General features: G+C 42.9%; 1 pseudogene; it reads left to right on the forward strand.

Moving 5' to 3' along the window:
- The first annotated feature begins 12572 nt into the window (after positions 1-12572).
- LOC141051430 (uncharacterized) overlaps positions 12573-26901 on the forward strand; it is a 162120-nt pseudogene continuing 147791 nt past the window's right edge.

The following is a 26901-nucleotide window of genomic DNA, read 5'->3' on the forward strand; positions in this document are numbered from 1 at the left end:
GACTGGAGTAGGACTGAAGGGCTGGAGTGCGGATAGCAGGATGGAGCAGGAACACCGGAGGCAGGACTGGAGTAGGACTGAAGGACTGGAGTGTGGATAGCAGGATGGAGCAGGAACACCGGAGGCAGGACTGGAGTAGGACTGAAGGACTGGAGTGTGGAAAGCAGGATGGAGCAGGAACACCGGAGGCAGGACTGGAGTAGGACTGAAGGACTGGAGTGTGGAAAGCAGGATGGAGCAGGAACACCAGAGGCAGGACTGGAGTAGGACTGAAGGACTGGAGTGTGGAAAGCAGGATGGAGCAGGAACACCGGAGGCAGGACTGAAGGGCTGGAGTGTGGAAAGCAGGATGGAGCAGGAACACCGGAGGCAGGACTGGAGTGTAGATAGCTGGACCCACGGAGCACTGGCCTGCGGGGCTATTGCAGAGACCACGGAAGGCAGGACTGCGAGACTGCAGAGAGCACACGAGGAAGCAGGGCCCAGTGTGCTAGCAAACACAACGATCAGGTGCCTCCCTCAGGGGGAGCGGCCTGATATGGCCCTGTCAGGTCTGCCATTGGTCCGTAGGTGCTTCTGGGTCAGGGCATTGCCGGAGCACAAGTAACAGGAGGAAGGCGCGGCGCATGCGCATTGCATGCAGAGACCCCATCGGCCGCGAGCCTGTCAGAAGGGACTGTCGGGCGGTGGGGGGCTGCGGCGTGGGAGCAGAGGTCGGGTGGGTATGTGGAGGCGGCGTGACAGATACTGTGACAATATTCCGCAGTTGATGTCATCACACTTCTGTGTCAGCAGAGATGGACATTTGGTGAGTGGTCCTGGTGGCCCTATCTAGGCTGCACAAGATCGATCTTCCTACACAGCGTTCATCCATCCAGTAGCCATGTCTCGAGATGGAGCTATAGGCCGTTAACCCCTTCACCACCTTGGGATTTTCCATTTTTTGTGTGTTTTTGCTTTTCGCTCTCCTTCTTCCCAGAGTCATACGCATTTTATTTTTCTGTCAATATGGCCGTGTGAGGGCTTGATTTTGGGGGACGAGTTGCACCTTCGAACACCATTGGTTTTACCATATAGTGCGCTGGAAAACGAGAGCAAAATTCCGAGTGCGGTGAAATTGCAAAAAAAGTGCAATCCCACACTTGTTTTTTGTTGGGCTTTTTTGCTAGGTTCACTAAATGGTAAAACTGCCCTGCCGTTACGATTCTCCGGGTCATTACGAGTTCATAGACACCAAACATCTCTAGTTTATTTTTTTATTTAAGTGGTGAAAAAAAAAATCCAAAGTTTATGAAAGAAAAAATACCCAATTTTCTGAGACCCGTAGCGTCTCCATTTTTTGTGATCTCGGGTCGGGACAGGGCTTATTTTTTGTGCACCGAGCTGGCGTTTTTGTTGACACCATTTGGTGCAGATGTTTTGATTGCCTGATATTGCATTTTAGTGCAATGTTGCAGCGACTAAAAAACCCATAATTCTGAAGTTTTGATTTTTTTTCTCTTGTTACGCCGTTTACCAGATTATTTTGTTAATATATTTTTAAAAACAATTTTTTTTTACTTGATTCAATATTCTCCTCAGGTGACTGCGATCTTCTGATCGCTTGCGCTACACATAGCAGTGCTTCAGCCCTGTAGCTTATGTATAGCAGACACTATCATCTGCTATGAACGCCGGCCAGTGGGTGGCGCTCATAGCACATCTGCAATGCCAAGCCCAGGGGTCTCCTGCAGGCCTGTTTGTCATGCCAACCATGGCGTGGTTTGTGACATGCCTCCGGCACCCACATGTTAAATGCTGCTGTCAGAGATTGACAGCGGCATTTATCATGTTAACAGCCACAGGTGGATCGTGATTGCAGCTGTCATGTGCCAGAAAAGATGTAGGCTCAGCGACAGCTTGCATCAAAAGAGGGAGGAGACCTATGACGTACCTATATGTCATAGGTCATAATAATAATGATCCATCATCAAATAAGCAGGTAAAAGGTGTCGAGCTGATTCCAGATATGACATTTGCATCCCCCATATCCCAGCACAGACCCCCCCATTATACATCCCCCATATCCCAGCACAGACACCCCCATTATACATCCCCCATATCCCAGCACAGACCTCCCCATTATACATCCCCCGTATCCCAGCACAGACCCCTCATTATACACCCCCCATATCCCAGCACAGACCCCTCATTATACATCCCCCGTATCCCAGCACAGACCCCTCATTATACATCCCCCGTATCCCAGCACAGACCCCTCATTATACATCCCCCGTATCCCAGCACAGACCCCTCATTATACATCCCCCCATATCCCAGCACAGACCCCTCATTATACATCCCCCATATCCCAGCACAGACCCCTCATTATACATCCCCCATATCCCAGCACAGACCCCTCATTATACATCCCCCGTATCCCAGCACAGACCCCTCATTATACATCCCCCGTATCCCAGCACAGACCCCTCATTATACATCCCCCGTATCCCAGCACAGACCCCTCATTATACATCCCCCGTATCCCAGCACAGACCCCTCATTATACATCCCCCGTATCCCAGCACAGACCCCTCATTATACATCCCCCGTATCCCAGCACAGACCCCTCATTATACATCCCCCATATCCCAGCACAGACCCCTCATTATACATCCTCCATATCCCAGCACAGACCCCTCATTATATATCCCCCATATCCCAGCACAGACCCCTCATTATACATCCCCCATATCCCAGCACAGACCCCTCATTATACATCCCCCATATCCCAGCACAGACCCCTCATTATACATCCTCCATATCCCAGCACAGACCCCTCATTATACACCCCCCATATCCCAGCACAGACCCCTCATTATACATCCTCCATATCCCAGCACAGACCCCTCATTATACATCCCCCATATCCCAGCACAGACCCCTCATTATACACCCCCCATATCCCAGCACAGACCCCTCATTATACATCCCCCATATCCCAGCACAGACCCCTCATTATACACCCCCCATATCCCAGCACAGACCCCTCATTATACACCCCCCATATCCCAGCACAGACCCCTCATTATACATCCTCCATATCCCAGCACAGACCCCTCATTATACATCCTCCATATCCCAGCACAGACCCCTCATTATACACCCCCCATATCCCAGCACAGACCCCTCATTATACATCCTCCATATCCCAGCACAGACCCCTCATTATACATCCCCCATATCCCAGCACAGACCCCTCATTATACATCCCCCATATCCCAGCACAGACCCCTCATTATACATCCTCCATATCCCAGCACAGACCCCTCATTATACACCCCCCATATCCCAGCACAGACCCCTCATTATACATCCTCCATATCCCAGCACAGACCCCTCATTATACATCCCCCATATCCCAGCACAGACCCCTCATTATACATCCCCCATATCCCAGCACAGACCCCTCATTATACATCCCCCATATCCCAGCACAGATCCCTCATTATACATCCCCCATATCCCAGCACAGACCCCTCATTATACATCCCCAATATCCCAGCACAGACCCCTCATTATATATCCCCCGTATCCCAGCACAGACCCCTCATTATACATCCCCCATATCCCAGCACAGACCCCTCATTATACATCCCCCGTATCCCAGCACAGACCCCTCATTATATATCCCCCGTATCCCAGCACAGACCCCTCATTATATATCCCCCATATCCCAGCACAGACCCCTCATTATACACCCCCCATATCCCAGCACAGACCCCTCATTATACATCCCCCGTATCCCAGCACAGACCCCTCATTATACTCCCCTCATATCCCAGCACAGACCCCTCATTATATATCCCCCGTATCCCAGCACAGACCCCTCATTATACATCCCCCATATCCCAGCACAGACCCCCCATTATACACCCCCCATATCCCAGCACAGACCCCCCATTATACACCCCCCATATCCCAGCACAGACCCCTCATTATACATCCCCCGTATCCCAGCACAGACCCCTCATTATACACCCCCATATCCCAGCACAGACCCCCCATTATACATCCCCCATATCCCAGCACAGACCCCCCATTATACATCCCCCATATCCTAGCACAGACCCCCTGTTAGGCGTTGGGTTCCTGTCGCTGCACAGCAGGAATCCCAAGCCTTGCATTCGGCAGTGTCCCATTCCTCTCCGGCCGCAGAGGAGGCTGCTCAGCAGACTCGTCAATCCAGGCGCTCTGCTCAGACCAGCTCTGTAGGTTTGGTTGCTGCTGCCAGCTCTGGTTCAGCTATAGCAACGCATGCTGGTCAGCAGCGAGCTACTACAGGGACTAAGTCCTCCTTTCGGTCCACTGAGCATGCCCATGGGACGATCTCTCAATGGAGATCGGAGGTCACATGCTCAGGTCCTTCTCCAGCTCGGACTGGACCATCAGGAAGGTCCCGGAAGGACGCGGCTATAAAAGGTTCGCATGGCCACTCGGCCATGCGCTAATATAAAGATTTAGACCATGTGGAGTGAGTGTTGTATGCATGTATGAATGTCTCTGGTGAATGACTCATTGGAAACCGCTACCCTTGGTACGCATGTGTTGTGTAGCCTACCCTGTAAGTGCACAGGCTGAGGAGCAAGTAGGAGGCAGAGTCAGAGACTGGCATCAACGCCAAGTGGTGGCTTGCTCTGTACGCCATGGTTCACTTGGTCGACACTCCACGGTCGCCAGCATCACTTAGTGGCGTCCTTAGTTGCGACGCTGCACGCTTAGTAGGTCTAGAGGGACTCTGACCCTGGGTCCTTGGGGCTGAGTTCTGTGACCTGATACTGAGCGTTTACTTTGCCGAGCTCTGTGAGCTTTAACAGGCTTCGGCATTTATGTTCTGCGGTAGTGCGGCTGTGTGAAGCAAGAGTCCGCCCTGTACACACCGGGTGATGTTAACCCGTGTGTGTTCTTCCTTTATACCATATAGTGTCCGCCATTACCGGGCAGCAGTTTACCACCCCTGCAGCCAGGGGTCCACCGTGCGAACGCAACTTATTACCATCTTTATTATTTGGTGCGTTACGCCAGCCCTAACACCCCCCCATTATACATCCCCCGTATCCCAGCACAGACTCCCCCATTATACATCCCCTGTATCCTAGCACAGACCCCCATTACACATCCTCCATATCCCATCACAGACCCCCCATTATACATCCCCCATATCCCAGCACAGACCCCCCTCATTATACATCCCCTGTATCCTAGCACAGACCCCCAATTATACATCCCCTGTATCCTAGCACAGACCCCCATTATACATCCTCCATATCCCATCACAGATCCCCCCATTATACATCCCTCATATCCCAGCACAGACCTCCCCCATTATACATCCCCCATATCCCAGCACAGACCCCTCATTATACATCCCCCGTATCCCAGCACAGACCCCCATTATACATCCCCCGTATCCCAGCACAGACCTCCCCATTATACATCCTCTATATCCCAGCACAGACCTCCCCCATTATACATCCCTCATATCCCAGCACAGACCCCTCATTATACATCCCCCGTATCCCAGCACAGACCTCGCCCATTATACGTCCCTCATATCCCATCACAGACCCCCCATTATACATATCCCAGCACAGACCCCCCATTATACACCCCCATATCCCAGCACAGACCCCTCATTATACATCCCCCGTATCCCAGCAGACCCCTCATTATACATCCCCCATATCCCAGCACAGACCCCTCATTATACATCCCCCATATCCCAGCACAGACCCCCCCATTATACATTCCCCATATCCCAGCACAGACCCCTCATTATACATCCCCTTTTGTGAGTTCATTTTCCCCTTCACCATTGAGGTCTGATGAACTCCCTCTTCTGGTGAAGGAAGGTAGTGAGGCTGATTACCAAGCACCTGTGCAGGATGATGATGACTGGGTGACTGGAATTGCTGACTGGATATAAGGCAGCCGACGCCCTTCTGCCTTGTGGGTGATTTCTCTGAGGGATTCTAGGAGACCAGTCTGATTCCTGCTCCTCAAAAGCTAAGTTTTCTGCACTGCTTTATGCATTTGTGTTTTGGTTTTGTTTTGCCTTGTTTTTCTGGATTTCTGCCATTCCCTGCTGGGGTGAGCTGAATTCGTTTTGCTCTGTCTTCAGAAAATACCTGAGTACTGATATAGTCTTTTTGAAGCCTAGCGTCTTCAGGGCTTTTTTTCCCTATCAGTCTGTTGGCTCTTGTTTTGATAGGGTTTTGGGCGGATTGCAGACAGCAGCCTTTCTATCCTGTCCTATTTAGTTAGCTTGGGCCCCATCATTTGCTCAGCCTATCTTTCTATCTGTGTGAGTGTTTTTTCATCTTGCTTCACCGTCATTATATGTTGCGGGCTGCCTATTGCTTTGGGGTCTGCTCTGGGGCAGTTTAGATTTCCCTTACTGTCTTTAGGCTATTTAGTTCTCCGTCTGTGATCGGGGGGTCTAGGGCACCGTAGGAACCCCCCACGGCTACTGCTAGTTGTTGTTGATAGGTTCAAGGGTCTGGAATCCGATAGCTGCCAACTTCTCAGGTTTTCTGGACTTAGCTAGTATTTCTGTTTTTGCCTCCTACGGTGACTCATTCATAACAATCCCCCGTATCCCAGCACAGACCCCCCATTATACATCCCCATATCCCAGCACAGACCCCCCATTATACATCCCCCATATCCCAGCACAGACCCCTCATTATACATCCTCCATATCCCAGCACAGACCCCTCATTATATATCCCCCGTATCCCAGCACAGACCCCTCATTATATATCCCCCGTATCCCAGCACAGACCCCTCATTATACACCCCCCATATCCCAGCACAGACCCCTCATTATACATCCCCCGTATCCCAGCACAGACCCCTCATTATACTCCCCTCATATCCCAGCACAGACCCCTCATTATACTCCCCTCATATCCCAGCACAGACCCCTCATTATATATCCCCCGTATCCCAGCACAGACCCCTCATTATACATCCCCCATATCCCAGCACAGACCCCCCATTATACACCCCCCATATCCCAGCACAGACCCCCCATTATACACCCCCCATATCCCAGCACAGACCCCCCATTATACACCCCCCATATCCCAGCACAGACCCCTCATTATACATCCCCCGTATCCCAGCACAGACCCCTCATTATACACCCCCATATCCCAGCACAGACCCCCCATTATACATCCCCCATATCCCAGCACAGACCCCCCATTATACATCCCCCATATCCTAGCACAGACCCCCTGTTAGGCGTTGGGTTCCTGTCGCTGCACAGCAGGAATCCCAAGCCTTGCATTCGGCAGTGTCCCATTCCTCTCCGGCCGCAGAGGAGGCTGCTCAGCAGACTCGTCAATCCAGGCGCTCTGCTCAGACCAGCTCTGTAGGTTTGGTTGCTGCTGCCAGCTCTGGTTCAGCTATAGCAACGCATGCTGGTCAGCAGCGAGCTACTACAGGGACTAAGTCCTCCTTTCGGTCCACTGAGCATGCCCATGGGACGATCTCTCAATGGAGATCGGAGGTCACATGCTCAGGTCCTTCTCCAGCTCGGACTGGACCATCAGGAAGGTCCTGGAAGGACGCGGCTATAAAAGGTTCGCATGGCCACTCGGCCATGCGCTAATATAAAGATTTAGACCATGTGGAGTGAGTGTTGTATGCATGTATGAATGTCTCTGGTGAATGACTCATTGGAAACCGCTACCCTTGGTACGCATGTGTTGTGTAGCCTAGCCTGTAAGTGCACAGGCTGAGGAGCAAGTAGGAGGCAGAGTCAGAGACTGGCATCAACGCCAAGTGGTGGCTTGCTCTGTACGCCATGGTTCACTTGGTCGACACTCCACGGTCGCCAGCATCACTTAGTGGCGTCCTTAGTTGCGACGCTGCACGCTTAGTAGGTCTAGAGGGACTCTGACCCTGGGTCCTTGGGGCTGAGTTCTGTGACCTGATACTGAGCGTTTACTTTGCCGAGCTCTGTGAGCTTTAACAGGCTTCGGCATTTATGTTCTGCGGTAGTGCGGCTGTGTGAAGCAAGAGTCCGCCCTGTACACACCGGGTGATGTTAACCCGTGTGTGTTCTTCCTTTATACCATATAGTGTCCGCCATTACCGGGCAGCAGTTTACCACCCCTGCAGCCAGGGGTCCACCGTGCGAACGCAACTTATTACCATCTTTATTATTTGGTGCGTTCCGCCAGCCCTAACACCCCCCATTATACATCCCCCATATCCCAGCACAGACCCCTCATTATACATCCCCCGTATCCCAGCACAGACCCCCATTATACAGCCCCCGTATCCCAGCACAGACCTCCCCATTATACATCCTCTATATCCCAGCACAGACCTCCCCCATTATACATCCCTCATATCCCAGCACAGACCCCTCATTATACATCCCCCGTATCCCAGCACAGACCTCGCCCATTATACGTCCCTCATATCCCATCACAGACCCCCCATTATACATATCCCAGCACAGACCCCCCATTATACACCCCCATATCCCAGCACAGACCCCTCATTATACATCCCCCGTATCCCAGCAGACCCCTCATTATACATCCCCCATATCCCAGCACAGACCCCCCCATTATACATTCCCCATATCCCAGCACAGACCCCTCATTATACATCCCCTTTTATGAGTTCATTTTCCCCTTCACCATTGAGGTCTGATGAACTCCCTCTTCTGGTGAAGGAAGGTAGTGAGGCTGATTACCAAGCACCTGTGCAGGATGATGATGACTGGGTGACTGGAATTGCTGACTGGATATAAGGCAGCCGACGCCCTTCTGCCTTGTGGGTGATTTCTCTGAGGGATTCTAGGAGACCAGTCTGATTCCTGCTCCTCAAAAGCTAAGTTTTCTGCACTGCTTTATGCATTTGTGTTTTGGTTTTGTTTTGCCTTGTTTTTCTGGATTTCTGCCATTCCCTGCTGGGGTGAGCTGAATTCGTTTTGCTCTGTCTTCAGAAAATACCTGAGTACTGATATAGTCTTTTTGAAGCCTAGCGTCTTCAGGGCTTTTTTTCCCTATCAGTCTGTTGGCTCTTGTTTTGATAGGGTTTTGGGCGGATTGCAGACAGCAGCCTTTCTATCCTGTCCTATTTAGTTAGCTTGGGCCCCATCATTTGCTCAACCTATCTTTCTATCTGTGTGAGTGTTTTTTCATCTTGCTTCACCGTCATTATATGTTGCGGGCTGCCTATTGCTTTGGGGTCTGCTCTGGGGCAGTTTAGATTTCCCTTACTGTCTTTAGGCTATTTAGTTCTCCGTCTGTGATCGGGGGGTCTAGGGCACCGTAGGAACCCCCCACGGCTACTGCTAGTTGTTGTTGATAGGTTCAGGGGTCTGGAATCCGATAGCTGCCAACTTCTCAGGTTTTCTGGACTTAGCTAGTATTTCTGTTTTTGCCTCCTACGGTGACTCATTCATAACAATCCCCCGTATCCCAGCACAGACCCCCCATTATACATCCCCATATCCCAGCACAGACCCCTCATTATACATCCCCCATATCCCAGCACAGACCCCTCATTATACATCCCCCATATCCCAGCACAGACCCCTCATTATACCCCCCCATATCCCAGCACAGACCCCCATTATACATCCCCCATATCCCAGCACAGACCCCTCATTATACATCCCCCATATCCCAGCACAGACCCCTCATTATACATCCCCCGTATCCCAGCACAGACCCCTCATTATACATCCCCCGTATCCCAGCACAGACCCCTCATTATACATCCCCCGTATCCCAGCACAGACCCCTCATTATACATCCCCCGTATCCCAGCACAGACCCCCCATTATACATCCCCCGTATCCCAGCACAGACCCCTCATTATACATCCCCCGTATCCCAGCACAGACCCCTCATTATACATCCCCCATATCCCAGCACAGACCCCTCATTATACATCCCCCGTATCCCAGCACAGACCCCTCATTATACATCCCCCGTATCCCAGCACAGACCCCTCATTATACATCCCCCGTATCCCAGCACAGACCCCTCATTATACATCCCCCATATCACAGCACAGACCCCCCTTTATACATCCCCCATATCCCAGCACAGACCCCTCATTATACACCCCCCATATCCCCAATATCCCAGCACAGACCCCTCATTTTACACCCCCCATATCCCAGCACAGATTTCCCCCATTATACATCCCCCATATTCCAGCACAGACCCCTCATTATACATCCCCCATATCCCAGTACAGACCCCTCATTATATATCCCCCATATCCCAGTACAGACCCCTCATTATATATTCCAGCACAGACCCCTCATTATACATCCCCCATATCCCAGCACAGACCCCTCATTATACATCCCCCATATCCCAGCACACACCCCTCATTATACATCCCCCATATCCCAGCACAGACCCCTCATTATACATCCCCCATATCCCAGCACAGACCCCTCATTATACCCCCCCCATATCCCAGCACAGACCCCCATTATACATCCCCCATATCCCAGCACAGACCCCCCATTATACATCCCCCATATCCCAGCACAGACCCCCCATTATACATCCCCCATATCCCAGCACAGACCCCTCATTATATATCCCCCATATCCCAGCACAGACCCCTCATTATACATCCCCCATATCCCAGCACAGACCCCTCATTATACATCCCCCGTATCCCAGCACAGACCCCTCATTATACATCCCCCGTATCCCAGCACAGACCCCCCATTATACATCCCCCGTATCCCAGCACAGACCCCTCATTATACATCCCCCATATCCCAGCACAGACCCCTCATTATACATCCTCCATATCCCAGCACAGACCCCTCATTATACATCCCCCATATCCCAGCACAGACCCCTCATTATACATCCCCCGTATTCCAGCACAGACCCCTCATTATACATCCCCCGTATTCCAGCACAGACCCCTCATTATACATCCCCCGTATCCCAGCACAGACCCCTCATTATACATCCCCCGTATCCCAGCACAGACCCCTCATTATACATCCCCCTTATCCCAGCACAGACCCCTCATTATACATCCCCCTTATCCCAGCACAGACCCCTCATTATACATCCCCCATATCCCAGCACAGACCCCTCATTATACATCCCCCATATCCCAGCACAGACCCCTCATTATACATCCCCCGTATCCCAGCACAGACCCCTCATTATACATCCCCCATATCCCAGCACAGACCCCTCATTATACATCCCCCGTATCCCAGCACAGACCCCTCATTATACATCCCCCGTATCCCAGCACAGACCCCTCATTATACATCCCCCGTATCCCAGCACAGACCCCTCATTATACATCCCCCGTATCCCAGCACAGACCCCTCATTATACATCCCCCATATCCCAGCACAGACCCCTCATTATACATCCCCCGTATCCCAGCACAGACCCCTCATTATACATCCCCCGTATCCCAGCACAGACCCCCCATTATACATCCCCCATATCCCAGCACAGACCCCTCATTATACATCCCCCATATCCCAGCACAGACCCCTCATTATACATCCCCCGTATCCCAGCACAGACCCCTCATTATACATCCCCCGTATCCCAGCACAGACCCCTCATTATACATCCCCCATATCCCAGCACAGACCCCTCATTATATATCCCCCATATCCCAGCACAGACCCCTCATTATACACCCCCCATATCCCAGCACAGACCCCTCATTATACATCCCCCGTATCCCAGCACAGACCCCTCATTATATATCCCCCATATCCCAGCACAGACCCCTCATTATACATCCCCCATATCCCAGCACAGACCCCTCATTATACATCCCCCATATCCCAGCACAGACCCCTCATTATACATCCCCCATATCCCAGCACAGACCCCTCATTATATATCCCCCATATCCCAGCACAGACCCCTCATTATATATCCCCCATATCCCAGCACAGACCCCTCATTATACATCCTCCATATCCCAGCACAGACCCCTCATTATACATCCCCCATATCCCAGCACAGACCCCTCATTATACATCCCCCATATCCCAGCACAGACCCCTCATTATACATCCCCCGTATCCCAGCACAGACCCCTCATTATACATCCCCCATATCCCAGCACAGACCCCTCATTATACATCCCCCATATCCCAGCACAGACCCCTCATTATATATCCCCCATATCCCAGCACAGACCCCTCATTATACACCCCCCATATCCCAGCACAGACCCCTCATTATACATCCCCCGTATCCCAGCACAGACCCCTCATTATATATCCCCCATATCCCAGCACAGACCCCTCATTATACATCCCCCATATCCCAGCACAGACCCCTCATTATACATCCCCCATATCCCAGCACAGACCCCTCATTATACATCCCCCATATCCCAGCACAGACCCCTCATTATACATCCCCCGTATCCCAGCACAGACCCCTCATTATACATCCCCCATATCCCAGCACAGACCCCCCATTATACATCCCCCATATCCCAGCACAGACCCCCCATTATACATCCCCCGTATCCCAGCACAGACCTCCGCACATCACACTCTCCCATGGCCATTACTTCTCTCCGGCCGTTTCTGCGCGATGTATTAATCAAATGAGACCAGCAGATGGAGCACGCTCCCTGCACGAGTCCAGAGGTAACCACGTGACCGCAGAGACACGAGCCCGGGTGACGTCACAACTACAGACACTGGTATTCATCTGCTGGAGCGCGCTGCGGTGATCTTTCCGCCTGCACTGGGTGGAGCGGTGAGAGGCCGCAAAGGATGCTGGGAGTTGTAGTTTACACGGGGCAGGAAATGCTGCTGCAGAGCTGAGGAGCACTGGAGACAAATCTCATCACAAAACCAGAAGACGGAAACGCAGTGACCGCAGCTCCGGTATTTATGCGTCTTCTCCTGTGTCCCCTCAGCAACCTGAAAGGGCGGGGTCAGTGCTGACATATACTATATGTATGTGACGTGTCTGTGTGTAGTGTGTGTATATACTATATGTATGTGATGTGTCTGTGTGTAATGTGTGTATATACTATATGTATGTGATGTGTCTGTGTGTATATACTATATGTATGTGATGTGTCTGTGTGTATATACTATATGTATGTGACGTGTCTGTGTGTAATGTGTGTATATACTATATGTATGTGATGTGTCTGTGTGTAATGTGTGTATATACTATATGTATGTGATGTGTCTGTGTGTAGTGTGTGTATATACTATATGTATGTGATGTGTCTGTGTGTAATGTGTGTATACACTATATGTATGTGATGTGTCTGTGTGTAGTGTGTGTATATACTATATGTATGTGACGTGTCTGTGTGTAATGTGTGTATATACTATATGTATGTGACGTGTCTGTGTGTAGTGTGTGTATATACTATATGTATGTGACGTGTCTGTGTGTAATGTGTGTATACACTATATGTATGTGATGTGTCTGTGTGTAGTGTGTGTATATACTATATGTATGTGACGTGTCTGTGTGTAATGTGTGTATATACTATATGTATGTGATGTGTCTGTGTGTAATGTGTGTATACACTATATGTATGTGACGTGTCTGTGTGTAGTGTGTGTATATACTATATGTATGTGACGTGTCTGTGTGTAGTGTGTGTATATACTATATGTATGTGACGTGTCTGTGTGTAATGTGTGTATACACTATATGTATGTGATGTGTCTGTGTGTAGTGTGTGTATATACTATATGTATGTGACGTGTCTGTGTGTAATGTGTGTATATACTATATGTATGTGACGTGTCTGTGTGTAGTGTGTGTATATACTATATGTATGTGACGTGTCTGTGTGTAATGTGTGTATACACTATATGTATGTGATGTGTCTGTGTGTAGTGTGTGTATATACTATATGTATGTGACGTGTCTGTGTGTAATGTGTGTATATACTATATGTATGTGATGTGTCTGTGTGTAATGTGTGTATACACTATATGTATGTGACGTGTCTGTGTGTAATGTGTGTATATACTATATGTATGTGACGTGTCTGTGTGTAGTGTGTGTATATACTATATGTATGTGACGTGTCTGTGTGTAATGTGTGTATACACTATATGTATGTGATGTGTCTGTGTGTAGTGTGTGTATATACTATATGTATGTGACGTGTCTGTGTGTAATGTGTGTATATACTATATGTATGTGATGTGTCTGTGTGTAATGTGTGTATACACTATATGTATGTGACGTGTCTGTGTGTAGTGTGTGTATATACTATATGTATGTGACGTGTCTGTGTGTAATGTGTGTATATACTATATGTATGTGATGTCTGTGTGTAGTGTGTGTATATACTATATGTATGTGATGTATCTGTGTGTAATGTGTGTATATACTATATGTATGTGATGTGTCTGTGTGTAATGTGTGTATATACTATATGTATGTGATGTCTCTGTGTGTAATGTGTGTATATACTATATGTATGTGATGTGTCTGTGTGTAATGTGTGTATATACTATATGTATGTGATGTCTGTGTGTAGTGTGTGTATATACTATATGTATGTGATGTATCTGTGTGTAATGTGTGTATATACTATATGTATGTGATGTGTCTGTGTGTAATGTGTGTATATACTATATGTATGTGATGTGTCTGTGTGTAATGTGTGTATATACTATATGTATGTGATGTGTCTGTGTGTAATGTGTGTGTATACTATATGTATGTGATGTGTCAGTGTGTAATGTGTGTATATACTATATGTAGGTGATGTGTCTGTGTGTAGTGTGTGTATATACTATATGTATGTGATGTCTGTGTGTAGTGTGTGTATATACTATATGTAGGTGATGTGTCTGTGTGTAGTGTGTGTATATACTATATGTAGGTGATGTGTCTGTGTGTAGTGTGTGTATATACTATATGTATGTGATGTATCTGTGTGTAATGTGTGTATATACTATATGTATGTGATGTGTCTGTGTGTAATGTGTGTATATACTATATGTATGTGATGTCTGTGTGTAGTGTGTGTATATACTATATGTATGTGATGTCTGTGTGTAGTGTGTGTATATACTATATGTATGTGATGTCTGTGTGTAATGTGTGTATATACTATATGTATGTGATGTCTGTGTGTAGTGTGTGTATATACTATATGTAGGTGATGTGTCTGTGTGTAGTGTGTGTATATACTATATGTATGTGATGTGTCTGTGTGTAGTGTGTGTATATACTATATGTATGTGATGTATCTGTGTGTAATGTGTGTATATACTATATGTATGTGATGTGTCTGTGTGTAATGTGTGTATATACTATATGTATGTGATGTGTCTGTGTGTAATGTGTGTGTATACTATATGTATGTGATGTGTCTGTGTGTAATGTGTGTATATACTATATGTAGGTGATGTGTCTGTGTGTAGTGTGTGTATATACTATATGTATGTGATGTATCTGTGTGTAATGTGTGTATATACTATATGTATGTGATGTGTCTGTGTGTAATGTGTGTATATACTATATGTATGTGATGTGTCTGTGTGTAATGTGTGTATATACTATATGTATGTGATGTGTCTGTGTGTAATGTGTGTGTATACTATATGTATGTGATGTGTCTGTGTGTAATGTGTGTATATACTATATGTATGTGATGTGTCTGTGTGTAATGTGTGTATATACTATATGTATGTGATGTGTCTGTGTGTAGTGTGTGTATATACTATATGTATGTGATGTGTCTGTGTGTAATGTGTGTATATACTATATGTATGTGATGTGTCTGTGTGTAATGTGTGTATATACTATATGTATGTGATGTGTCTGTGTGTAATGTGTGTATATACTATATGTATGTGATGTGTCTGTGTGTAGTGTGTGTATATACTATATGTATGTGATGTGTCTGTGTGTAATGTGTGTATATACTATATGTATGTGATGTGTCTGTGTGTAGTGTGTGTATATACTATATGTATGTGATGTGTCTGTGTGTAGTGTGTGTATATACTATATGTATGTGATGTGTCTGTGTGTAGTGTGTGTATACACTATATGTATGTGATGTGTCTGTGTGTAGTGTGTGTATATACTATATGTATGTGATGTGTCTGTGTGTAGTGTGTGTATATACTATATGTATGTGATGTGTCTGTGTGTAGTGTGTGTATATACTATATGTATGTGATGTGTCTGTGTGTAGTGTGTGTATATACTATATGTATGTGATGTGTCTGTGTGTAGTGTGTGTATATACTATATGTATGTGATGTGTCTGTGTGTAGTGTGTGTATATACTATATGTATGTGATGTGTCTGTGTGTAGTGTGTGTATATACTATATGTATGTGATGTATCTGTGTGTAGTGTGTGTATATACTATATGTATGTGATGTGTCTGTGTGTAGTGTGTGTATATACTATATGTATGTGATGTGTCTGTGTGTAATGTGTGTATATACTATATGTATGTGATGTGTCTGTGTGTAATGTGTGTATATACTATATGTATGTGATGTGTCTGTGTGTAATGTGTGTATATACTATATGTATGTGATGTGTCTGTGTGTAATGTGTGTATATACTATATGTATGTGATGTGTCTGTGTGTAATGTGTGTATATACTATATGTATGTGATGTCTGTGTGTAATGTGTGTATATACTATATGTATGTGATGTGTCTGTGTGTAATGTGTGTATATACTATATGTATGTGATGTCTGTGTGTAGTGTGTGTATATACTATATGTATGTGATGTATCTGTGTGTAATGTGTGTATATACTATATGTATGTGATGTGTCTGTGTGTAATGTGTGTATATACTATATGTATGTGATGTGTCTGTGTGTAATGTGTGTATATACTATATGTATGTGATGTGTCTGTGTGTAATGTGTGTGTATACTATATGTATGTGATGTGTCTGTGTGTAATGTGTGTGTATACTATATGTAGGTGATGTGTCTGTGTGTAGTGTGTGTATATACTATATGTATGTGATGTCTGTGTGTAGTGTGTGTATATACTATATGTAGGTGATGTGTCTGTGTGTAGTGTGTGTATATACTATATGTAGGTGATGTGTCTGTGTGTAGTGTGTGTATATACTATATGTATGTGATGTATCTGTGTGTAATGTGTGTATATACTATATGTATGTGATGTGTCTGTGTGTAATGTGTGTATATACTATATGTATGTGATGTCTGTGTGTAGTGTGTGTATATACTATATGTATGTGATGTCTGTGTGTAGTGTGTGTATATACTATATGTATGTGATGTCTGTGTGTAATGTGTGTATATACTATATGTATGTGATGTCTGTGTGTAGTGTGTGTATATACTATATGTAGGTGATGTGTCTGTGTGTAGTGTGTGTATATACTATATGTATGTGATGTGTCTGTGTGTAGTGTGTGTATATACTATATGTATGTGATGTATCTGTGTGTAATGTGTGTATATACTATATGTATGTGATGTGTCTGTGTGTAATGTGTGTATATACTATATGTATGTGATGTGTCTGTGTGTAATGTGTGTGTATACTATATGTATGTGATGTGTCTGTGTGTAATGTGTGTATATACTATATGTAGGTGATGTGTCTGTGTGTAGTGTGTGTATATGCTATATGTATGTGATGTATCTGTGTGTAATGTGTGTATATACTATATGTATGTGATGTGTCTGTGTGTAATGTGTGTATATACTATATGTATGTGATGTGTCTGTGTGTAATGTGTGTATATACTATATGTATGTGATGTGTCTGTGTGTAATGTGTGTATATACTATATGTATGTGATGTGTCTGTGTGTAATGTGTATATATACTATATGTATGTGATGAGTCTGTGTGTAATGTGTGTATATACTATATGTATGTGATGTGTCTGTGTGTAGTGTGTGTATATACTATATGTATGTGATGTGTCTGTGTGTAGTGTGTGTATATACTATATGTATGTGATGTGTCTGTGTGTAATGTGTGTATATACTATATGTATGTGATGTGTCTGTGTGTAGTGTGTGTATATACTATATGTATGTGATGTGTCTGTGTGTAATGTGTGTGTATATACTATATGTATGTGATGTGTCTGTGTGTAGTGTGTGTATATACTATATGTATGTGATGAGTCTGTGTGTAATATGTGTATATACTATATGTATGTGATGTGTCTGTGTGTAGTGTGTGTATATACTATATGTATGTGATGTGTCTGTGTAGTGTGTGTATATATACTATATGTATGTGATGAGTCTGTGTGTAATGTGTGTATATACTATATGTATGTGATGTGTCTGTGTGTAGTGTGTATATACTATATGTATGTGATGTGTCTGTGTGTAATGTGTGTATATACTATATGTATGTGATGTGTCTGTGTGTAATGTGTGTATATACTATATGTATGTGATGTGTCTGTGTAATGTGTGTATATACTATATGTATGTGATGTGTCTGTGTGTAATGTGTGTATATACTATATGTATGTGATGTGTCTGTGTGTAGTGTGTGTGTATACTATATGTATGTGATGTGTCTGTGTGTAATGTGTGTATATACTATATGTATGTGATGTGTCTGTGTGTAGTGTGTGTATATACTATATGTATGTGATGTGTCTGTGTGTAATGTGTGTATATACTATATGTATGTGATGTGTCTGTGTAATGTGTGTATATACTATATGTATGTGATGTGTCTGTGTGTAATGTGTGTATATACTATATGTATGTGATGTGTCTGTGTGTAGTGTGTGTATATACTATATGTATGTGATGTGTCTGTGTGTAGTGTGTGTATATACTATATGTATGTGATGTGTCTGTGTGTAGTGTGTGTATACTATATGTATGTGATGTGTCTGTGTGTAATGTGTGTATATATACTATATGTATGTGACGTGTCTGTGTGTAGTGTGTGTATATACTATATGTATGTGATGTCTGTGTGTATATACTATATGTATGTGATGTGTCTGTGTGTAATGTGTGTATATACTATATGTATGTGATGTGTCTGTGTAATGTGTGTATATACTATATGTATGTGATGTGTCTGTGTAATGTGTGTATATACTATATGTATGTGACGTGTCTGTGTGTAGTGTGTGTATATACTATATGTATGTGATGTGTCTGTGTGTAGTGTGTGTATACACTATATGTATGTGATGTGTCTGTGTGTAGTGTGTGTATATACTATATGTATGTGATGTGTCTGTGTGTAGTGTGTGTATACACTATATGTATGTGATGTGTCTGTGTGTAATGTGTGTATATACTATATGTATGTGATGTGTCTGTGTGTAATGTGTGTGTATACTATATGTATGTGATGTGTCTGTGTGTAATGTCTGTATATACTATATGTATGTGATGTGTCTGTGTGTAATGTCTGTATATACTATATGTATGTGACGTGTCTGTGTGTAGTGTGTGTATATACTATATGTATGTGATGTGTCTGTGTGTAATGTGTGTATATACTATATGTATGTGATGTGTCTGTGTGTAGTGTGTGTATATACTATATGTATGTGATGTGTCTGTGTGTAGTGTGTGTATATACTATATGTATGTGATGTATCTGTGTGTAATGAGTGTATATACTATATGTATGTGATGTGTCTGTGTAGTGTGTGTATATACTATATGTATGTGACGTGTCTGTGTGTAGTGTGTGTATATACTATATGTATGTGATGTGTCTGTGTGTAGTGTGTGTATATACTATATGTATGTGATGTATCTGTGTGTAATGTGTATATACTATATGTATGTGATGTGTCTGTGTGTAATGTCTGTATATACTATATGTATGTGATGTGTCTGTGTGTAATGTCTGTATATACTATATGTATGTGACGTGTCTGTGTGTAGTGTGTGTATATACTATATGTATGTGATGTATCTGTGTGTAATGTGTATATACTATATGTATGTGATGTGTCTGTGTGTAATGTCTGTATATACTATATGTATGTGATGTATCTGTGTGTAATGAGTGTATATACTATATGTATGTGATGTGTCTGTGTAGTGTGTGTGTATATACTATATGTATGTGACGTGTCTGTGTGTAGTGTGTGTATATACTATATGTATGTGATGTGTCTGTGTGTAGTGTGTGTATATACTATATGTATGTGATGTATCTGTGTGTAATGTGTGTATATACTATATGTATGTGATGTGTCTGTGTGTAATGTGTGTATACACTATATGTATGTGATGTGTCTGTGTGTAGTGTGTATATATACTATATGTATGTGATGTGTCTGTGTGTAGTGTGTATATATACTATATGTATGTGATGTGTCTGTGTGTAGTGTGTGTATATACTATATGTATGTGATGTATCTGTGTGTAATGTGTGTATATACTATATGTATGTGATGTGTCTGTGTGTAATGTGTGTATACACTATATGTATGTGATGTGTCTGTGTGTAGTGTGTGTATATACTATATGTATGTGATGTGTCTGTGTGTAGTGTGTATATATACTATATGTATGTGATGTGTCTGTGTGTAGTGTGTGTATATACTATATGTATGTGATGTATCTGTGTGTAATGTGTGTATATACTATATGTATGTGATGTGTCTGTGTGTAATGTGTGTATACACTATATGTATGTGATGTGTCTGTGTGTAGTGTGTGTATATACTATATGTATGTGATGTGTCTGTGTGTAATGTGTGTGTATATACTATATGTATGTGACGTGTCTGTGTGTAATGTGTGTATATACTATATGTATGTGATGTGTCTGTGTGTAATGTGTGTATATACTATATGTATGTGATGTGTCTGTGTGTATACACTATATGTATGTGATGTGTCTGTGTGTAGTGTGTGTATATACTATATGTATGTGATGTGTCTGTGTGTAATGTGTGTATATACTATATGTATGTGACGTGTCTTTGTGTAATGTGTGTATATACTATATGTATGTGACGTGTCTGTGTGTAATGTGTGTATATACTATATGTATGTGATGTGTCTGTGTGTAGTGTGTATATACTATATGTATGTGATGTGTCTGGGTGTAGTGTGTGTATATACTATATGTATGTGACGTGTCTGTGTGTAGTGTGTGTATATACTATATGTATGTGACGTGTCTGTGTGTAGTGTGTGTATATACTATATGTATGTGATGTGTCTGTGTGTAATGTGTGTATATACTATATGTATGTGATGTGTCTGTGTGTAGTGTGTGTATATACTATATGTATGTGATGTGTCTGTGTGTAGTGTGTGTATATACTATATGTATGTGATGTGTCTGTGTGTAATGTGTGTATATACTATATGTATGTGATGTGTCTGTGTGTAGTGTGTGTATATACTATACACTCACTGGCCACTTTATTAGGTACACCTGTCCAACTGTGTGTTAAGACTTAATTTCTAATCAGCCAATCACATGGCGGCAACTCAGTGCATTTAGGCATGTAGACATGGTCAAGACAATCTCCTGCAGTTCAAACCGAGCATCAGTATGGGGAAGAAAGGTGATTTGAGTGCCTTTGAACGTGGCATGATTGTTGGTGCCAGAAGGGCTGGTCTGAGAATTTCAGAAACTGCTGATCTACTGGGATTTTCACGCACAACCATCTCTAGGGTTTACAGAGAATGGTCCGAAAAAGAAAAAAAATCCAGTGAGCGGCAGTTCTGTGGCCGGAAATGCCTTGTTGATGCCAGAGGTCAGAGGAGAATGGGCAGACTGGTTCGAGCTGATAGAAAGGCAACAGTGACTCAAATTGCCACCCGTTACAACCAAGGTAGGCAGAAGAGCATCTCTGAACGCACAGTGCGTCGAACTTTGAGGCAGATGGGCTACAGCAGCAGAAGACCACACCGGGTACCACTCCTCTCAGCTAAGAACAGGAAACTGAGGCTACAATTTGCACAAGCTCATCGAAATTGTACAGTAGAAGATTGGAAAAACGTTGCCTGGTCTGATGAGTCTCGATTTCTGCTGCGACATTCGGATGGTAGGGTCAGAATTTGGCGTAAACAACATGAAAGCATGGATCCATCCTGCCTTGTATCAACGGTTTAGGCTGGTGGTGGTGGTGTCATTGTGTGGGGAATTTTTTCTTGGCACTCTTTGGGCCCCTTGGTACCAATTGAGCATCGTTGCAACGCCACAGCCTACCTGAGTATTGTTGCTGACCATGTCCATCCCTTTATGACCACAATGTACCCAACATCTGATGGCTACTTTCAGCAGGATAATGCGCCATGTCATAAAGCTCGAATCATCTCAGATTGGTTTCTTGAACATGACAATGAGTTCACTGTACTCAAATGGCCTCCTCAGTCACCAGATCTCAATCCAATAGAGCATCTTTGGGATGGTGGAACGGGAGATTCGCATCAGGGATGTGCAGCCGACAAATCTGCGCCAACTGTGTGATGCCATCATGTCAATATGGTCCAAAATCTCTGAGGAATGCTTCCAGCACCTTGTTGAATCTCTGCCACGAAGAATTGAGGCAGTTCTGAAGGCAAAAGGGGGTCCAACCCGTTACTAGCATGGTGTACCTAATAAAGTGGCCAGTGAGTGTATGTATGTGATGTGTCTGTGTGTGTATATACTATATGTATGTGATGTGTCTGTGTGTAGTGTGTGTATATACTATATGTATGTGATGTGTCTGTGTGTAGTGTGTGTATATACTATATGTATGTGATGTGTCTGTGTAGTGTGTGTATATACTATATGTATGTGATGTGTCTGTGTGTAGTGTGTGTATATACTATATGTATGTGATGTGTCTGTGTGTAGTGTGTGTATATACTATATGTATGTGATGTGTCTGTGTGTAGTGTGTGTATATACTATATGTATGTGATGTGTCTGTGTGTAGTGTGTGTATATACTATATGTATGTGATGTGTCTGTGTGTAGTGTGTGTATATACTATATGTATGTGATGTGTCTGTGTGTAGTGTGTGTATATACTATATGTATGTGATGTGTCTGTGTGTAGTGTGTGTATATACTATATGTATGTGATGTGTCTGTGTGTAGTGTGTGTATATACTATATGTATGTGATGTGTCTGTGTGTAATGTGTGTATATACTATATGTATGTGATGTGTCTGTGTGTAGTGTGTGTGTATATACTATATGTATGTGATGTGTCTGTGTAGTGTGTGTATATACTATATGTATGTGATGTGTCTGTGTGTAGTGTGTGTGTATATACTATATGTATGTTATGTGTCTGTGTGTAGTGTGTGTATATACTATATGTATGTGACGTGTCTGTGTGTAATGTGTGTATATGCTATATGTATGTGATGTGTCTGTGTGTAGTGTGTGTATATACTATATGTATGTGACGTGTCTGTGTGTAGTGTGTGTATGCTATATGTATGTGATGTGTCTGTGTGTAGTGTGTGTATACTATATGTATGTGATGTGTCTGTGTGTAGTGTGTGTATATACTATATGTATGTGATGTGTCTGTGTGTAGTGTGTGTATATACTATATGTATGTGATGTGTCTGTGTGTAATGTGTGTGTATACTATATGTATGTGATGTGTCTGTGTGTAGTGTGTGTTTATACTATATATATGTGATGTGTCTGTGTGTAATGTGTGTATACACTATATGTATGTGATGTGTCTGTGTGTAATGTGTGTGTATACTATATGTATGTGATGTGTCTGTGTGTAATGTGTGTATATACTATATGTATGTGATGTCTGTGTGTAATGTGTGTGTATACTATATGTATGTGATGTGTCTGTGTGTAATGTGTGTATACACTATATGTATGTGATGTGTCTGTGTGTGTATACTATATGTATGTGATGTGTCTGTGTGTAATGTGTGTGTATACTATATGTATGTGATGTGTCTGTGTAATGTGTGTATATACTATATGTATGTGATGTCTGTGTGTAATGTGTGTGTATACTATATGTATGTGATGTGTCTGTGTGTAATGTGTGTATATACTATATGTATGTGACGTGTCTGTGTGTAATGTGTGTATATACTATATGTATGTGACGTGTCTGTGTGTAATGTGTGTGTATACTATATGTATGTGATGTCTCTGTGTGTAATGTGTGTATGATATATGTATGTGATGTGTCTGTGTGTAGTGTGTGTATATACTATATGTATGTGATGTGTCTGTGCGTAATGTGTGTATATACTATATGTATGTGATGTGTCTGTGTTTAATGTGTGTGTATACTATATGTATGTGATGTGTCTGTGTGTAGTGTGTGTGTATACTATATGTATGTGATGTGTCTGTGTGTAATGTGTGTGTATACTATATGTATGTGATGTGTCTGTGTTTAATGTGTGTGTATACTATATGTATGTGATGTGTCTGTGTGTAATGTGTGTATATACTATATGTACGTGATGTGTCTGTGTGTAATGTGTGTATACTATATGTATGTGATGTGTCTGTGTGTAATGTGTGTATACACTATTTGTATGTGATGTGTCTGTGTGTAGTGTGTATACTATATGTAGGTGATGTGTCTGTGTGTAATGTGTGTATACTATGTGTAGGTGATGTGTCTGTGTGTAATGTGTGTATACACTATATGTACGTGATGTGTCTGTGTGTATATACTATATGTATGTGATGTGTCTGTGTGTGATGTGTGTATACTATATGTATGTGATGTGTCTGTGTGTAGTGTGTGTATACTATATGTATGTGATGTGTCTGTAGTGTGTGTATATACTATATGTATGTGATGTGTCTGTAGTGTGTGTATATACTATATGTATGTGATGTGTCTGTGTGTAATGTGTGTATATACTATATGTATGTGATGTGTCTGTGTGTAATGTGTGTGTGTATACTATATGTATGTGATGTGTCTGTGTGTAATGTGTGTGTATACTATATGTATGTGATGTGTCTGTGTGTAATGTGTGTATATACTATATGTATGTGATGTGTCTGTGTAATGTGTGTATATACTATATGTATGTGACGTGTCTGTGTGTAATGTGTGTATATACTATATGTATGTGATGTGTCTGTGTGTAATGTGTGTGTATACTATATGTATGTGATGTGTGTAATGTGTGTATATACTATATGTATGTGATGTCTCTGTGTGTAATGTGTGTATGATATATGTATGTGATGTGTCTGTGTGTAATGTGTGTGTATACTATATGTATGTGATGTGTCTGTGTGTAGTGTGTGTATATACTATATGTATGTGATGTGTCTGTGCGTAATGTGTGTGTATACTATATGTATGTGATGTGTCTGTGTGTAGTGTGTGTGTATACTATATGTAGGTGATGTGTCTGTGTGTAGTGTGTGTATACTATATGTATGTGATGTGTCTGTGTTTAATGTGTGTGTATACTATATGTATGTGATGTGTCTGTGTGTAGTGTGTGTGTATACTATATGTATGTGATGTGTCTGTGTGTAATGTGTGTGTATACTATATGTATGTGATGTGTCTGTGTTTAATGTGTGTGTATACTATATGTATGTGATGTGTCTGTGTGTAATGTGTGTATATACTATATGTACGTGATGTGTCTGTGTGTAATGTGTGTATACTATATGTATGTGATGTGTCTGTAGTGTGTGTATATACTATATGTATGTGATGTGTCTGTGTAGTGTGTGTATATACTATATGTATGTGATGTGTCTGTGTGTAATGTGTGTATACACTATATGTATGTGTGTCTGTGTGTAATGTGTGTATACACTATATGTATGTGATGTGTCTGTGTAGTGTGTGTATATACTATATGTATGTGATGTGTCTGTGTGTAATGTGTATATACACTATATGTACGTGATGTGTCTGTGTGTAGTGTGTGTATATACTATATGTATGTGATGTGTCTGTGTGTAATATGTGTATATACTATATATATGTGATGTGTCTGTGTGTAGTGTGTGTATATACTATATGTATGTGATGTGTCTAATGTGTGTATATACTATATGTATGTGATGTGTCTGTGTGTAGTGTGTATATACTATATGTATGTGATGTGTCTGTGTGTAGTGTGTGTATATACTATATGTATGTGATGTGTCTGTGTGTAGTGTGTGTATATACTATATGTGATGTGTCTGTGTGTAATGTGTGTATATACTATATGTATGTGATGTGTCTGTGTAGTGTGTGTATATACTATATGTATGTGATGTGTCTGTGTGTAGTGTGTGTATATACTATATGTATGTGATGTGTCTGTGTAATGTGTGTATATACTATATGTATGTGACGTGTCTGTGTGTAATGTGTGTATATACTATATGTATGTGATGTGTCTGTGTGTAATGTGTGTGTATACTATATGTATGTGATGTGTGTAATGTGTGTATATACTATATGTATGTGATGTCTCTGTGTAATGTGTGTATGATATATGTATGTGATGTCTCTGTGTGTAGTGTGTGTATATACTATATGTATGTGATGTGTCTGTGTAATGTGTGTATATACTATATGTATGTGATGTGACTGTGTGTAGTGTGTGTATATACTATATGTATGTGATGTGTCTGTGTGTAGTGTGTGTATATACTATATGTATGTGATGTGTCTGTGTGTAATGTGTATACACTATATGTATGTGATGTGTCTGTGTGTAGTGTGTGTATACGCTATATGTATGTGATGTGTCTGTGTGTAATGTGTGTATATACTATATGTATGTGATGTGTCTGTGTGTAATGTGTGTATATACTATATGTATGTGATGTCTGTGTAATGTGTGTATATACTATATGTATGTGACGTGTCTGTGTGTAATGTGTGTATATACTATATGTATGTGATGTGTCTGTGTGTAATGTGTGTGTATACTATAT

Source organism: Dendrobates tinctorius, unplaced genomic scaffold, assembly GCF_039654945.1.
Source record: "Dendrobates tinctorius isolate UK_male_01 unplaced genomic scaffold, ASM3965494v1 ptg000157l, whole genome shotgun sequence".
Lineage (NCBI taxonomy): Eukaryota > Metazoa > Chordata > Amphibia > Anura > Dendrobatidae > Dendrobates > Dendrobates tinctorius.